General features: G+C 40.1%; 1 protein-coding gene across 1 annotated transcript in view; it reads right to left on the reverse strand.

The window, feature by feature from the left end:
* Window positions 1-18,692, reverse strand: part of LOC308099801 (protocadherin-15-like) — a gene marked incomplete at its 3' end in the record, with an annotated part of 359,052 nt that overhangs the window by 208,499 nt on the left and 131,861 nt on the right. The gene's annotated exons all lie outside the window — the stretch shown is intronic.

The following is an 18,692-nucleotide window of genomic DNA, read 5'->3' on the forward strand; positions in this document are numbered from 1 at the left end:
AATTGTAAAATATTACGTAAGAAAGAGACAAACATTGTGAAAATAGAAGATCTACTGTACAAGCTACGCCTCGCTTGTAGTTCGGCTATTCTCACAATATTTATCTGTGGAACAGAGTCAAACTAAATGTAATGCTACAATCACAAGTGCTTGTCAGGGTGAGGGGTCCCCAGTTCAAATTGGTTATTTTGGGGGGTCACGGCCTGAAAAGTTTGGCAACCCTTGGCTTAGACTACTCACTGTGGCTTTCATCTGTTTCTTATCAAAAAGCCAGACTCTTTTCAAACGATAACAAAGACCTCCACAGCAGTTCTAGAGCTCTTGTTACCGTGGTAACCGCTGTACAGTAGATTCCTCGAGCTGTGAATTTATTTATTATTTTAAACATTGGCTAGTATTTTGACAGCCCCTTGTGACTGTTCCCAACTCAGAAATGGATAACGATAGGAGAAACCGGTACACGGTGCAACAACACAAGGTGTGTACAATGGTTTGGAAACCATTTTACACACCTTGTATTGTCTCAAATTATAATGTATAATTAGATAATTAATCTAACTTTGTCAAATTTTGTTATGGTATTTCTCTAATTACATTCCTGAGCCAAACATCATGTAATTTAGTTCTTCTTCATTTAGTTCTGCTTTGCACTTTGTCCTGTGTGTAATCAAAATGTGAAATTACACCTTGAACCTTGAAGTAAGTACAGTAAGTAATAAAGTTGACTTTCTTAATCCTAAGCCTACATTTAAAAATAGAGATAGAGGTGGTGTAGTGGTGGGAATTTGTCTGTGTTTTGCTATCAAATAATTCACCCTGATCTGTGATACTGTTGGAAGCGGCCGTTAATTCACTTTGGTGTTCAGGTGATATTATTAGGGACACAGTAAGGACTCTTTGTCACACAAAGTACCACATGCGTATCAACAGCAGACTGGGAAGAAGCAGTGTTGGAAAAAGTACTCACATCTTTTACTAAGTAAAAGTACTGCAATGTAGAAATACTCAGTTACAAGTAAAAGTCCGGAATTAAAAATTCACTTGAGTAAAAGTACAAAAGTATTGGTATCAAAATGTACTTAAAGTACCAAAAGTAAAAGTACTCATTATGCAGAATGTCCCATTTCAAGTTTTCAAATGTATAAACATATTTTGAAAGTAGACGATCTACAAGCTCACAATGTGTCGCATCGCGATGCATTGTGAGCTTGTAGATCAGCTATTTTCAAATGGCCGAAATATAGGGTATTAATGTATGTTCTGTAATAATAATCAAAATCTACAAAGTAACTAGTAATTAGGGTTTTCAAATAACTGTAGTGGAGTAAAAGTACAATATTTGCCTCTGAGATGTAGAGGAGTAGAAGATAAAGTACAGAAAATTGGAAATACTCCAATAAAGTAAAAGCACCTCAATATTCTACTTAAAGGTAGGGTAAGTGATTTGCAATTATTCAAATAATTGCAAAATGGGTCTATGTTCTGATAGTGCTCGTTACTATAGAGTGTCCTGTCCATATAAGGAGTCTCCATGTCTCTCCAGCTCTTTATAAAACAGAAAATGCATTTTCGTTTCAGTTTCAGTTTCATTTTCAATGTTATCCAATCAGGATAGAGAAATCAATCAGGATATAGATTAAACAAGTGAAATTGGAAGTGATGACACTAAGAAATGAGCAGGCAAAATTGGAACTGGAACACTATAAAAATGAAGCTTAAAAATGGGTACTTTCTCCTGATTGGCTGAGATTTTGACACCTACCAGAAAATGTATTTTCTGTTTATTAAAGAGCTGGAGAGACGGGGAGACTCCTGTTACTGAACAAACACTCTATAGCAATGATTACTATCAGAATATAGTGCTTTAACCTTTTAACAAAATACTTTTTGTTTTAACCCAACAATATCACTTACCCTACCTTTAGGTTCAGTACTTGAGTAAATGTGCTTAGTTACTTTACACCACTGGGAAGAAGGAAGCAGGGTTTACTCCTCAAAAGCATACGGCACCGGTTCTCAAACTTTATCATGTCAAGGACCCCCAAATATACACGTATTTGGCCGCGGACACCACGAGAAAATATCAAATACAATATCTGTGTTGTCAAAAGAAAGAATATTCGACATTATTAAATTTTCTTCAAGATGTTTTGAAATTAGAAAATGCCATGAAAAACCTACAGGCTCACAACGTGTCGCATTGTGACAGGTTGGTGCGCTTAAACAGATTTTGAGGCCAAGCCTAATCTCGGAATTTTTCTGGGGACCACCAGGAACCCCCACAAGGAACCCTCAGGTTCCCCGAACCCCACGTTGAGAACCAGTTGTCTACAGAGAGCATCGTAACACAGGCATTGCAAGTGTTTCAGGAGCACTCCTAATGTCTAATCTCAACTGGTTCCACAATCGTGGAGCAAACTGCAAAGGCTCCGTCATCTTGTGGCTGTAGTGACTGTGGGACAAACTAGATAGATTTGTTGTCAGATCTAAGAGACTATACGGTAGGAGCTGAGTGCTAATGAATAACCTCTGAGATATAAGATGGGCCCTGACCACAAAGAGCCTTCAAAGCAATCGTCAAGATCTTCAATTGAATTCTAAAACAGACAAGCAGAGCCCATGAATGATAGGCTAGGACTGGGGGTGATGTGCTCGCATGTTTTTAGTACCAGTCAAATCATCGTGGACCATCGGCAGGCAAGATAAATCCTGATTTATACTTCGCTATAAGACGGTATTTTATTTGACTCCTGCCAAAGGTTTATGCACACCCCATGCAGTAGTGCACATGAAATACAAGCATCTCCTCCACCGATCAAACCTATTGCCATGTCATAACATTATGATAGCAAGGCCTTGTGGGTACCGACCCCGGCAACGTTTCATGGTGTCCCTTAGCCAAACACTTAACTTCTAACTGCTTCCCGCCGCGCTCAAGTCTGACCAATTGGGGAGCAGGATCAGCTAGCCTGGCACTGCCAGACTGATCACGTGGGCTCACTCACAAGTTCCTCTGGAGGAACGTGTGAGTGATCCCTCATGATCAGTCTGGCACTATATTTAGTTACCGTAGTTAGTTAGTTAGAGCTGGAGAGACCGCGGGACTCCTTTTACTGAAGAAACATTCTATATCAAGTACTGTATATAGTACTATCAGAATACAGAGCTATTTATTTTAACAAAAAAAAAAATCACTTACCCTTTAACTTAATCTCTTTCCCTTTGCTCTCACTCTACCTCTGTTCTCTCTTCTCACAGAATACTGCAAAACGATGGAGCGAGCACAAAAACTAATAATTCCACCCACTTCTTTACAACCGTAGACCTGTGATGTGACAACAAAAACGTGATCCCGAGGGGTTCCTCCCAGGCCAGAGTGGAGATCCCACCACATGGTCCTCCTTGGTCTGCCCCGTGGCCTCTCCCCAGCTCGCCGTGCTTATCAACCCCCCTTGAAATGGGACATTCTGCATAATGAGTACTTTCACTTTTGGTACTTTACAGTACATTTTTATGCCAATACTTTTGTACTTTTACTCACATCAATTTAAATTCCGGACTTTTATTTGTAATGGAGTATTGATACTTTTACTTAAGTAAAAAAAAAATGGTACTTTCCCCCCCATTGGCAGGGGTGCAATCCTTACTAGATGCTGGAACCACCTCAACTGGCTCCCATCTCCACAAAGGAGCAGCGGCTCTACTCAAGAGTCCCTCCTGGATGACTGAGCTCCTCACTTTATTCCATGAGGGAGCCAGCCTGCTGAGTCAAACCCATCAGCGGGCCGCTTGTATCCGCGGTCTTGTTCTTTTGGTCATGAAACCACCTTTCATGATCATAGGTGAGGGTAGGAAGGAACAAAAGATTGAGCGATAGACTGAGAGCTTTTTGCCTTCTGGCTCAGCTCTCTTCTCAGTGGGGTGCAGCTCTCCCTCTGCTCCCATTCTCTGGCTGATCTCACCATCCATCTTCCCCTCCATCCGGCACAAGACCCTGAGATTCTTTGAACTGCTTCACTTAACCCATTAAGACCGGGAACGCATCATTTTTTAATGATTTCTTTGGCTATTTGGCTATTAAAAAATAGCAGATCTACAAGCTCATAGCGTGGCACCGAGTGCCGCGCTATGAGCTTGTAGAGCTGCTATTTTTTTTAAATCTTGAATATTTTGTCCAAATCTCTGAATATATATATATATTTTTAAAGCGAACATATGTAACTAAAATCTTTGCTTCTGGGAGGTTCTGTCTTCTAAATCCTTTTTTTTACCTATGTCGCTATAATCAGTAGTTCTCAAACTATTTCATGTCAAGGACCCCCAAAATATGTATTTGGCCGCGGACCAATATGGTATGTCAAAATATTTTGTTCCAGGGACCCCCAGAAGCAAAGATTTGAGTTACAAATGTATATATAGATTCAAAGATTTGCACACATTTTCACGACTTTGTTTTAAAAAATAGCAGATATGAGCTTGTATATCTGCTATTTTTGAATAGCCAAATAAATCTAAAGTGACACAGATGCGTTCCCGGTCTTAATGGGTTAATGGGTAAGGACTCATTCCTACCATCTATCGGTTTCCCGCTGAGAACCATGGCCTCAGATAAGATACTCAGTTACAAGTGGAAGCCTGTATTCAAAATCGTACATGTAAAAGTACAAAAGTAGTGGCATCAAAATATATTTACAGTACAAAAGTACTTCTACTAGTAGATCTACAAGCTCACAACAGGTTGCATTGTGATCGACTCAAAGCTGAGAAGTGCACTTATGCACTCTGTAGAGGCAATTAACCTCTGCATAATATAAGACCTATATCAATACAGGCTGGGCGATATAACTTCAAATCAATATCAGGATTATTTCAAACTTTTGCCTCGAGTACCACGAAAAGAAAATGAAATGAAAATAGCAGATGCAAGATCACACTATTAATGCACACCATTGTACAACGAAGAATAATACAAGCCTTTAAGTGGCCTTTAACAAGACTAATAGATTTTTAAAATATCTATTAGAACCTTTTTGTAATATGAAATATCAAACAAACAAAAAACACCCTTGCGTGTTTGAGTTCTAAATGTCGGTTTCGATGTATTTTACTTCATTGCTGAAGTCCTAATACATGCCATATACAATATAATACGTGAGTATGTGAGTTGTCCTGACTGAACTACAGTGATGGAAGAAGTACTCAGATGTTTTACTTAAGTAAAAGTATCAATACTGCAATGTAGATATACTCTGTTACAAGTAGAAGACCAGCATTCAAAATGTACTTGAGTAAAAGTAAAAAAGTATGGTCATCAAAATATACAAAAGTAAAAGTAGTCATTGTGCAGAATGTCCCATTTCACAAGTTAAAAATGTATAAAAAACTTTTGAAAATAGCAGATATGCAAGCTCACAATGCGCGACACATTGTGAGCTTGTAGAGCTGCTATTTTCAAAAGGCCGAAATATACGGCTGAAGTGATTACCGGTAGTATGTTTTGTAAATATAATCAAAATCTACAAAGTAAATAGTAACTAAAGTTTTCATTTAATTGTAGTGGAATAAAAGTACAATATTTCCTCTGAGATGTAGTCGGGTAAAAGTAAAAGTATAGAACATTGTCAATGCTGAAGAAAGTAAAAAAAATACCTCACAATTGTAATTGTACTTACAGTATGTACAGTACTTGAGTAAATGTACTTAACTATGTACGTAACTATCCACCACTTATCTTGACTCCCCCGAGTGCTCCAAAAGCCTTTACTAAAAAATCTCATTAACACACGTTCTATCTGTGTGTATTCCAAAAATAAATATTCAGTAAACTGTTCCTGTAGCTGATGGGGTGCTCGTGACATTAAACTACAATTTGATAAGGTCCCCAAAACTGTGAGTTGCTAGTTTAAAGTGTCCAACTCGCTAATAACACTCTCAGTATCAAATGTCACAGCTGTGCAAATTTTATCCAGGCACGGCTTATTTATGACCCCAGTGTTTTCATTGAAATGTTCCAGGCCTCTGAAAAGCAGTGATATCGTTTTAAGAATAAGTGCTTTTCCACTGCCATTCATATCATGAAAAAGTATTTAACCCATTAAGACCGGGAACGCATCCGTGCATTTTAAGATTCTGTTGGCTATTCGAAATGAGCTTGTTTATCTGCTATTTTTGAAAAAATTGTGCAAATCTTTGAATATATATATATTTTTTAAAGCAAACATTTGTAACTTAAATCTTTGCTTCTGGGGGTCCCTGGAACAACATATTTTGAGATGGGGGTCCGCGGCCAAATACATATCATTTTGGGGGTCCTTGACATGGAAAAGTTTGAGAACCACTGAAGTACCAACGTAGTTTTTTTTTAAACTGTTAGGATTTATAAGACATGTAGAATCGGCCTCAGGTCTTAATGGGTTAATATCCATGACAACAGACCCAAACCAATCCTCTAGGTTGAGGATTATACCTGAAACGGCTCTCTTGTAAACTGCCGATTCTCAACTTGTGGGCCGGGGTCCACTAGTGGGCTGTGAGTGGGGGCCCCTAAATAGAGCACCGCAGTCTGACATCACTGCCGCTAGAGGGCGCTATCCCCCGGGGTCACGGGGTAATTTTTAGCAGCTGCAAAGCTGCTCTACAAAGAGACAGAGACATCGTCATCCGCGACACCTATTTGTCATCCGCGACACCTATTTGTCATTAGCTGTCCTGGCTGTCCTTCACTACTTTAAGCCAATGGGCTAGACGGCAGAGCATTGTTACATACAATACAGTTGACATACTTGTCAGACACAGCTGACATCAATCATGGATAAAAGAAACAAAGCCTCCTCCAAACTGAGCGGCTTCCTATAATAGCTGATACTGAGCAGTACCTTGCTAACTGTTTGGGCCTCCTTTTGGGGAGGTCGGCCATTTGAAGACCCCTCACAACCAACTTGTGCACGTGCCCTAGGCCAAAGGTACCCAAACTTTTCTGACTGTGACTTCCCAAAATAATCATAATTTGAACTGGGGACCCAAATGTAGGCATTACATTTATTTTGACTCGATTCCACATATTGCGAAAAAAGTCGAACTACAAGCTCACAACGCCCCTCCAGCTATTTTCATTTTCAAAACGTCTTAAAATTCATTAAATTGTAACTTTAGAAACGTCAGATACCCTATATACACTTATACTGCATGTTGGTTTGTTTACTGTTGTGTGAGAAAACAATGTTGCACATTGAGCTAATCATCTGGGGACCCCCCAAAATAATTTGGTTTGGTCCAACCCCCAGTCTGGGAACAACTGCCCTAGGCTACCAAAGATAAAAACTAAAAAGTTTATCTGTAGCCTACAGCTGTGAGATGGTCTGCTCTAGCGCACACACACACCATGTTCAAACGGAAACAAAAAATCGGTGGCAAAAAAGTTATGTCTTGAGTTGTACAGTATGATATGAACAAAATCCCCTCTCGAGATATTTGCTGCGACAGTACAGTACAGTACTGTACCTGTAGCAGTAGAACAGTGCGAAGTGAGCAACACGGTGCTTCACTATACCTCACATTGTCACAGTGTGTTTCTGAACTCTGACAAGGGAGTTCCAGTAGTAAATACTGTGTCTCTCTTTTTTCCTCCGTCTCGGTCCACCCTCGGGCAGAGAGAGAAAATGAAAGCTCCCTGGAGGACCTTTCACTTTCCTTTGAAACACTGGGATATGTACTCACTGGCTCATTTTCCAGGGGAGTTGAAAGAGAAACGGAGGCGGTGCATCCGCTAAACGAAATAAAGCTAGCCAGCTGCACCGTGCCTTATCTAGTTATCCGAGCGTAAGCTTTTTGCCTTCCCTGCATGTTTGGAGGCGAAATTATTTCCAGGTTGTTTTTGTATAATAAGAATGGGTTATATATATATTGGATGTTTTTCCTTCTAAATATCCGTTGAGCCTCCCTGATCTGATGCAAAAACATTCTCCTAAAAACCCATAGGAATGTTTCTAAGCTGCACGGAACAACTTCAGACTGTATACAGTTCCTCTTGGCAAGCAAACTTTTGCTGCCTAATGGCCATGCATATTAAGTTAAAATGCATCCATGATGCTCTTCAACTAGGTTCATTAGCATGACTTGATTTGCAATATCTTTTTCTAATAATCCCACCCACTAAATCAATTACGATGTGCAGTGCTGTTAGCCTATGAACGGTAATTAGAGAGACTTATTACTATAAAAGTATGTTATGCAAATGTGTAAATAATCATTTAAAACCTGAAAGAATTCCACTTTCTGACCGGACCTTAGCATAATCAGGTAGTGTAATATTTCATAAAATGTTTCCCCACCTACGATATGAATGCAACGCAGCTATCGTCTAAAAAATAGTTAAACTGCCTTTTAAAAATCACCAACAAGTCATTAGAAAATGACTCGGCCCCCTAGATTAACTAAGCCTGTTACATCTCATTTTGGATGCCTGGATATGCATAATTTCTCCTTTATGCATATATGCATTTAAGGGAGGATCCCACAAATAACGCGAGCAGATGACAAATGTGGCTGATTAAGCATTCCACGGGTTCAAGCAAATTGCGAGGGTTGAGGTTAGCATGGAAAATGATCTGCCTTCAAAAAAATCGAGTGCTAATCCACCACATGACCTCCTAGCGTCTCCTAGCATCTCTATTCATGGGCATGTCATGATATCAGAATATGAATCATCTTTATTGTCACGTCACAGGTTTACAGGTGTAAAGATTAAAGAAGTAGGTGAAATTCTCTTTAAAATTTTTTTCGATGATATGCAGACCATTCAGAGGGCCGCCCTCGTGTAGCGGTTAGAGCATATAGGCCTTTCATTGCGGAAGGTCGTGGGTCATGGGTCGACGTCAGCAAGGGCATGAGGGTTTGTTACCACCAAATCAAAAGGGTTCGGATCTGAGCCAAGTCCCCTGCAGGAGATGCGTCTGAAGCCTGTCCTGGATGGGAGTCTCCAAAGAAACAGAGATGCAGACCATTCAGCAACAATAGGTGAACATTTGGTGAAAATAGCTGATCTACAAGCTCACAACACATTGCGTTGTGAGCTTGTAGATCAGCTATTTTCGAGAGATTCGGTATAATGGGGGGTAAAAAAGGAGGGGACCAACTATAGACCCATAGAAAGTTTAGAAACCTTTTTTGTATTAGTCTTTTTTTATGTGCTTGCCATCTATTTCATTTCATCACAGGAGTTCCTTCCTAGCGCATTTAATGGAAGAGCAATAGTTGGCCAGATTATATTCTCTCTGCTGGAGTTGCATTATATGTCCGTCTGAAATGTTTCAGAGTTCTGTTATGTTCTGTTAGGTCATTAATATATCTTTATTTTCAGCATTACGCTTTTCAAATGAAGCTTTTATTTTGGTTCCTGAGATGGTTGGGGGCTCTATGTTGTACTTATTTTGTTGTTTTGTATCATTCAATCACATGAACCCATGTTATAATAGCCGGAAATATGATGGAAATTAACAATGTATCGTGCTGCAATGTGTTGTGAGCTTTTAGTTGAGCTATTTTCGGCATAGAGATTTGGTGTAAGGGGGGGGGGGGGAGAAAGAGATCAAGTATAGACTCCTGGATTACTATACATCATATTTATTAATTCTGCTTCACAGCTCTTATAGATTGCAAGGAGCAGCACAATATTGAAAGATGCAGCAAATGTTGCTGCGTCTTTCATTCTACCTAAATACAGATTAGAGCCAGTACATTATAAGGTATAGGAGACAAAGTGCTCCATCTGTTTAGAATGGGAACTTTTTAGATGCAACAGATGTCTGCGAGGCGTTGTAGATCTGCTATTGTTGGATACATGTCTCCCCAGAATAGGGATGCTATAGGGTTCAAGTATAAAACAATTATCCTATCACACAAAGATTTGGCGGCCCCCCTGTAGTAACTCTGAGGACCACTAGGGGTCCCGGACCCCCTGTTGAAGACCCCTGCACTACAGGAAAGGCCGTGGGGTCACAACATCAGTAGCGCTCATCCGCTAGGGCGCATGGAGGTGCACAGCAAATTCCATGATAAATCCAACCAGTAGTTGTTGACAGTGATGGAAGAAGTACTTGCATGTTTTACTTAAATAAAAGTATCAATACGCAATGTAGAAATACTCTGTTACAAGTAGAATCCCAGTATACAGAAGCATCAAAATATAGCCTACTTGAAGTACCAAAAGTAAATGTGCAGAATGCCCCATTTCAAAGTTCAAAATGTATGCGACACATTGTGAGCTTGTAGATTGATTATTTTCAAATGGCCGAAGTATATATAGGGTTGAAAACTAAAGTTTTCAAATAATTGAAGGTAGGGTAAGTGATTTGCGTTGGTTAAAATAATTGTTAAATAGCTCTATATTCTGATAGTACTCATTGCTATAGAGTGTTTGTTCAGTATTAGGAGTCTCCTTGTCTCTCCACCTCTTTATTAAACAGAAAATACATTTTCGTTTCAGTTTCAGTTTCATTTCCAATTTTATCCAACCAGGACAGAGAACTCAATCAGGATACAGATTAAACAAGTGAAATTGGAAGTGATGACACTAAGAAATGAGCATGCAAAATTGGAACTGGAACACTATACAAATTAAGCTTAAAAATGGGTACTTTCTCCTGATTGGCTGAGATTTTGACACCTACCGAAAAATGTATTTTCTGTTTATTAAAGAGCTGGAGGAGACGGGGAGACATCTGTTACTGAAAAAACACTCTATAGCAATGATTACTATCAGAATATAGTATTTTAACCTTTTAACAAAATACTTTTTGTTTTAACCAAAAAATATCACTTACCCTACCTTTAACACATTGACCGCCAGAGGTTAATCTCATAATGTACTCACCAGTGCCAACGTTTTATTGTTGTTTTTTGTTTTTTTCACGTCGCCATAGATCTTGTTAAAATCCTTAAGATTGAGCCGTACACGGTCTGTTTACATCGGCGACATCTCCCTGCGTGTACCAGTCCAAACCACGTGTCAAACGGAGCCGCCATGTTTGAGTTCTGACCGTTTATGTTAACATGGGAAATGCGAGGATGAAAAACTACATAGGTTTACAGGGGTTTTTGTGTACGACTTAGAATGGAGGCAGACGGGATCGCACTTCCGGTTGACTTCGGGTGGTGTTACACTGAAAATGGTCCCCCTAGAAAATTGAAAAAAAAAAAAAAAATCGAAAAAAAGGAAAAAGCACCACAGCCCGTAGGCTACGGGATCGGCGCTTAACCGTTGGATTTAACGGCCCGTAGAACTACGGGCCCGGCGGTCAATGTGTTAAGTTTAAAAAAAAGGTAAAAGTACGATATGTGTCTCTGAGATGTAGTAGAGTAGAAGTAAAAGTATTGAAAATTGGAAATACTCCAGTAAAGTAAAATACCTCAAAATTGTACACACATTGGCTGCCAAAAACGCAGATCTGCGTTCTATTTAATCCATCACTTGGCTGCCAAAGACGCAGATCTGCGTTCTAATTTTATCTTATTTTGTTTTATTTTTTTTTGACCCAAAGACCAAGGAGATATGATTTTTCGAAGATTTAGACTCCCATCCACTTCCTTGTTAACTTAAAACTGAAAAATTCTGTATCTCGGCTCCCGAGTACTTTTTTTTTTTCATTGAAAAATATCTGGCAGTCTACTGCAAAAAATCTGAAATAATTCTGGCAGGAAATGAGTTACAGTAGGCCTACCTTAGTATATGTAAACACCACAGTTTTTTTTAGATATCTTGTTTGGGACAGACGGATGGATGGATATACAGACACTGCCAACTTTAGAATATGGCAAGAACACAACAGGCCAAAGAGCACATCTTTCCCTCAAACAAAAATAATGAACCATTCTGCATGCAGCGCACAAGCACCCAGTGAAGCAGCAAACTATTGATTCGAGTTGTAGCCTACAGCTGTGAGATGGTCTGCTCTAGCGCACACACACACCATGTTCAAACGGAAACAAAAAATCGGTGGCAAAAAAGTTATGTCTTGAGTTGTACAGTATGATATGAACAAAATCCCCTCTCGAGATATTTGCTGCGACAGTACAGTACAGTACTGTACCTGTAGCAGTAGAACAGTGCGAAGTGAGCAACACGGTGCTTCACTATACCTCACATTGTCACAGTGTGTTTCTGAACTCTGACAAGGGAGTTCCAGTAGTAAATACTGTGTCTCTCTTTTTTCCTCCGTCTCGGTCCACCCTCGGGCAGAGAGAGAAAATGAAAGCTCCCTGGAGGACCTTTCACTTTCCTTTGAAACACTGGGATATGTACTCACTGGCTCATTTTCCAGGGGAGTTGAAAGAGAAACGGAGGCGGTGCATCCGCTAAACGAAATAAAGCTAGCCAGCTGCACCGTGCCTTATCTAGTTATCCGAGCGTAAGCTTTTTGCCTTCCCTGCATGTTTGGAGGCGAAATTATTTCCAGGTTGTTTTTGTATAATAAGAATGGGTTATATATATATTGGATGTTTTTCCTTCTAAATATCCGTTGAGCCTCCCTGATCTGATGCAAAAACATTCTCCTAAAAACCCATAGGAATGTTTCTAAGCTGCACGGAACAACTTCAGACTGTATACAGTTCCTCTTGGCAAGCAAACTTTTGCTGCCTAATGGCCATGCATATTAAGTTAAAATGCATCCATGATGCTCTTCAACTAGGTTCATTAGCATGACTTGATTTGCAATATCTTTTTCTAATAATCCCACCCACTAAATCAATTACGATGTGCAGTGCTGTTAGCCTATGAACGGTAATTAGAGAGACTTATTACTATAAAAGTATGTTATGCAAATGTGTAAATAATCATTTAAAACCTGAAAGAATTCCACTTTCTGACCGGACCTTAGCATAATCAGGTAGTGTAATATTTCATAAAATGTTTCCCCACCTACGATATGAATGCAACGCAGCTATCGTCTAAAAAATAGTTAAACTGCCTTTTAAAAATCACCAACAAGTCATTAGAAAATGACTCGGCCCCCTAGATTAACTAAGCCTGTTACATCTCATTTTGGATGCCTGGATATGCATAATTTCTCCTTTATGCATATATGCATTTAAGGGAGGATCCCACAAATAACGCGAGCAGATGACAAATGTGGCTGATTAAGCATTCCACGGGTTCAAGCAAATTGCGAGGGTTGAGGTTAGCATGGAAAATGATCTGCCTTCAAAAAAATCGAGTGCTAATCCACCACATGACCTCCTAGCGTCTCCTAGCATCTCTATTCATGGGCATGTCATGATATCAGAATATGAATCATCTTTATTGTCACGTCACAGGTTTACAGGTGTAAAGATTAAAGAAGTAGGTGAAATTCTCTTTAAAATTTTTTTCGATGATATGCAGACCATTCAGAGGGCCGCCCTCGTGTAGCGGTTAGAGCATATAGGCCTTTCATTGCGGAAGGTCGTGGGTCATGGGTCGACGTCAGCAAGGGCATGAGGGTTTGTTACCACCAAATCAAAAGGGTTCGGATCTGAGCCAAGTCCCCTGCAGGAGATGCGTCTGAAGCCTGTCCTGGATGGGAGTCTCCAAAGAAACAGAGATGCAGACCATTCAGCAACAATAGGTGAACATTTGGTGAAAATAGCTGATCTACAAGCTCACAACACATTGCGTTGTGAGCTTGTAGATCAGCTATTTTCGAGAGATTCGGTATAATGGGGGGTAAAAAAGGAGGGGACCAACTATAGACCCATAGAAAGTTTAGAAACCTTTTTTGTATTAGTCTTTTTTTATGTGCTTGCCATCTATTTCATTTCATCACAGGAGTTCCTTCCTAGCGCATTTAATGGAAGAGCAATAGTTGGCCAGATTATATTCTCTCTGCTGGAGTTGCATTATATGTCCGTCTGAAATGTTTCAGAGTTCTGTTATGTTCTGTTAGGTCATTAATATATCTTTATTTTCAGCATTACGCTTTTCAAATGAAGCTTTTATTTTGGTTCCTGAGATGGTTGGGGGCTCTATGTTGTACTTATTTTGTTGTTTTGTATCATTCAATCACATGAACCCATGTTATAATAGCCGGAAATATGATGGAAATTAACAATGTATCGTGCTGCAATGTGTTGTGAGCTTTTAGTTGAGCTATTTTCGGCATAGAGATTTGGTGTAAGGGGGGGGGGGGGAGAAAGAGATCAAGTATAGACTCCTGGATTACTATACATCATATTTATTAATTCTGCTTCACAGCTCTTATAGATTGCAAGGAGCAGCACAATATTGAAAGATGCAGCAAATGTTGCTGCGTCTTTCATTCTACCTAAATACAGATTAGAGCCAGTACATTATAAGGTATAGGAGACAAAGTGCTCCATCTGTTTAGAATGGGAACTTTTTAGATGCAACAGATGTCTGCGAGGCGTTGTAGATCTGCTATTGTTGGATACATGTCTCCCCAGAATAGGGATGCTATAGGGTTCAAGTATAAAACAATTATCCTATCACACAAAGATTTGGCGGCCCCCCTGTAGTAACTCTGAGGACCACTAGGGGTCCCGGACCCCCTGTTGAAGACCCCTGCACTACAGGAAAGGCCGTGGGGTCACAACATCAGTAGCGCTCATCCGCTAGGGCGCATGGAGGTGCACAGCAAATTCCATGATAAATCCAACCAGTAGTTGTTGACAGTGATGGAAGAAGTACTTGCATGTTTTACTTAAATAAAAGTATCAATACGCAATGTAGAAATACTCTGTTACAAGTAGAATCCCAGTATACAGAAGCATCAAAATATAGCCTACTTGAAGTACCAAAAGTAAATGTGCAGAATGCCCCATTTCAAAGTTCAAAATGTATGCGACACATTGTGAGCTTGTAGATTGATTATTTTCAAATGGCCGAAGTATATATAGGGTTGAAAACTAAAGTTTTCAAATAATTGAAGGTAGGGTAAGTGATTTGCGTTGGTTAAAATAATTGTTAAATAGCTCTATATTCTGATAGTACTCATTGCTATAGAGTGTTTGTTCAGTATTAGGAGTCTCCTTGTCTCTCCACCTCTTTATTAAACAGAAAATACATTTTCGTTTCAGTTTCAGTTTCATTTCCAATTTTATCCAACCAGGACAGAGAACTCAATCAGGATACAGATTAAACAAGTGAAATTGGAAGTGATGACACTAAGAAATGAGCATGCAAAATTGGAACTGGAACACTATACAAATTAAGCTTAAAAATGGGTACTTTCTCCTGATTGGCTGAGATTTTGACACCTACCGAAAAATGTATTTTCTGTTTATTAAAGAGCTGGAGGAGACGGGGAGACATCTGTTACTGAAAAAACACTCTATAGCAATGATTACTATCAGAATATAGTATTTTAACCTTTTAACAAAATACTTTTTGTTTTAACCAAAAAATATCACTTACCCTACCTTTAACACATTGACCGCCAGAGGTTAATCTCATAATGTACTCACCAGTGCCAACGTTTTATTGTTGTTTTTTGTTTTTTTCACGTCGCCATAGATCTTGTTAAAATCCTTAAGATTGAGCCGTACACGGTCTGTTTACATCGGCGACATCTCCCTGCGTGTACCAGTCCAAACCACGTGTCAAACGGAGCCGCCATGTTTGAGTTCTGACCGTTTATGTTAACATGGGAAATGCGAGGATGAAAAACTACATAGGTTTACAGGGGTTTTTGTGTACGACTTAGAATGGAGGCAGACGGGATCGCACTTCCGGTTGACTTCGGGTGGTGTTACACTGAAAATGGTCCCCCTAGAAAATTGAAAAAAAAAAAAAAAATCGAAAAAAAGGAAAAAGCACCACAGCCCGTAGGCTACGGGATCGGCGCTTAACCGTTGGATTTAACGGCCCGTAGAACTACGGGCCCGGCGGTCAATGTGTTAAGTTTAAAAAAAAGGTAAAAGTACGATATGTGTCTCTGAGATGTAGTAGAGTAGAAGTAAAAGTATTGAAAATTGGAAATACTCCAGTAAAGTAAAATACCTCAAAATTGTACACACATTGGCTGCCAAAAACGCAGATCTGCGTTCTATTTAATCCATCACTTGGCTGCCAAAGACGCAGATCTGCGTTCTAATTTTATCTTATTTTGTTTTATTTTTTTTTGACCCAAAGACCAAGGAGATATGATTTTTCGAAGATTTAGACTCCCATCCACTTCCTTGTTAACTTAAAACTGAAAAATTCTGTATCTCGGCTCCCGAGTACTTTTTTTTTTTCATTGAAAAATATCTGGCAGTCTACTGCAAAAAATCTGAAATAATTCTGGCAGGAAATGAGTTACAGTAGGCCTACCTTAGTATATGTAAACACCACAGTTTTTTTTAGATATCTTGTTTGGGACAGACGGATGGATGGATATACAGACACTGCCAACTTTAGAATATGGCAAGAACACAACAGGCCAAAGAGCACATCTTTCCCTCAAACAAAAATAATGAACCATTCTGCATGCAGCGCACAAGCACCCAGTGAAGCAGCAAACTATTGATTCGAGTTGGAATTATTTTCCACTTACAGTAAACCGAAAATTCCTTTAGGAAGTTGGAAAAAAACATATTCATTCTCAAAGTCTGGCTTTGGGTGTTCCAATTCCATGCTACTAATGAAAAACTGGAAGTTGAGTTCCTGCCACAGAATACTAACAAGACTTGCTCACATCTTTCTCTGCACAGTTCTATGTGCGGTAGCTCAACGCAAACACTAAGATAAACAAACAAAGTGGTACATTAAAGGGTCCATTAGAGCTGTGATGGTATGGACGTTATATTACTGCAGAAAACATGCAACCTAAGGGCGCTCGGGTGGAGCAGTGGTAAAGTAAAAACATTGCCTCTGCGATTTGGGTCTGGCACCGCTCCGTTGTGAATCCATTTCCTGCTCCCGAAGTCTGGGGTGACCAATCAGGGCCCAGTATTCAAATATGGGAAGACTGTAATTGGTAGTTGGTTGTGGGTCTAACCAATTGCGTCCAGAGCCATTGTTTTGATCCCGCCCCTTGGGAAACAAAACTTCCTCATAGAAGCACCAGACTCATATCCACGCAGTGATATAGTCTGGCTACGCGAGGCTAGTAAAGTACCTGCTCACCACCACAGAGTCTAGGGGTTCAAATCCACCGCAGTTCATCCGGCTTTGTCGAGTGTCTGTCACAAAAACAATTGGCCCGTGTTCGGGGGCGGGGAGGGTGATATTTGTCACTGCACAGACTCGCACAGGCTGTCAGCAGCGTGAGTTGGGCGGGAGGAGTAGGACGAAGGCTCTACGACGTCTACGTCCTCCCGGTGGGGGCTCCTCACTAGCAGGTGAGCCAAAACGATACAACAGCAGTGACAACACGGAAATGTGTGTATGGTGGAATTAATTTGCTCAAATCTTTGACCGCCAATGACGAGATTCTCGTAGTTGTGGTGTTTTCAGTGGTTTTACGATAGAGGGCGCTATTCCGCAGCCTGCAAATGATTATGATGATGATGAAGAGTAGCACCCAGAAATCACGCGATCACAACGAAATGAAGCTGGTTTCCTTTAGTATTATATAAATAGATTTTTATATATATAAAAATCTATTTTCTCTGCTTTCTGTTGCGTTTTGGTGAAAACGAGCCACATTCAACTGCCCATAACTATGGAACGGATTAACCCGACGACACACTTCCCCCCCCCCCCACCGGGTGGATCGTTGTTTTAACTCTGGCAGTTAAAGAGTTAATGAGTAAATTGGGGAGAAAAAGGGGTACAAATACTTGGCTCCTCAAAATGTTGTGAAAAAGGAAAAGATACAGCAACCTATCCCGGAGGTTCAGCGGTTTTTCTTCCATTTCTTCCAGCACAATCAGGGGTTGTCCCTCTTTTACAGAGCGGCACTATAGATGGATAAGTGTTATTATTCACCACTCAAGTGGAATAATGATAATATCATCACTGCGTTTCAATTCAAAGTCCCTGCTAACCCCCTGTAACCACGCTGTTCACCTTCCACGCTGTTGCCATCTCCACTTTTAGCAGCCGTGAACTGGTTCAAAAGTGCAGTTATTTCCCAGATGGCAGAGGGGCGCTTGTAAGCGTAACATTTTTAAATGCAATCTTAGATTAGGGCTATTTGCACACGTGGTGGACATGCCCAAATGCAGCATATCGTCTCTGTCGGGTGGAAACCTCATATGTCCAAAACTGTTACTTTTAGGGATTCAAATTCAAAAACAGCAAAAGTAGCAGATCGATAAGCTCAAAACGCTTTCGAGCTCTGCTACTTTTGATGCTTTTGTGTGACGCTTTAGTATGATCAAGTAGGGCGTTAATTTCCGGGGGAAAAAACAGGTTTCTGCCTGACAGCAACGATATTACAGTTAGTTTGCTTCATCCAAATTCACTGGCTGCCCCCACAAGGCCTTGGCTCAAAGCCAAAATGTGCCTGAACAGGCGATGTAACATTTGGCTTAGAAAACGGGTCGACTGGCTGCATGGACGGTATGGACATTAACACATAGATACTATAAGTAAAGTAGCACTTCAATCTAACCCTGTCTTTTATGTGTGTCGCCTGAAGAGACGTTTCATTCCTCTATAGAAGCCCTTGAACATACTGTGGGATGGAAGCCAGGCAATCATGTTGACCACTTAAACCCTCTATTCTTAGTCAAACAGACCTGAGTTGCAAGTGTACTTTGACCGATTTTTTGCC

This window comes from Gymnoscopelus braueri (assembly GCF_963280865.1).
Source record: "Gymnoscopelus braueri genome assembly, chromosome: 14".
NCBI lineage: Eukaryota > Metazoa > Chordata > Actinopteri > Myctophiformes > Myctophidae > Gymnoscopelus > Gymnoscopelus braueri.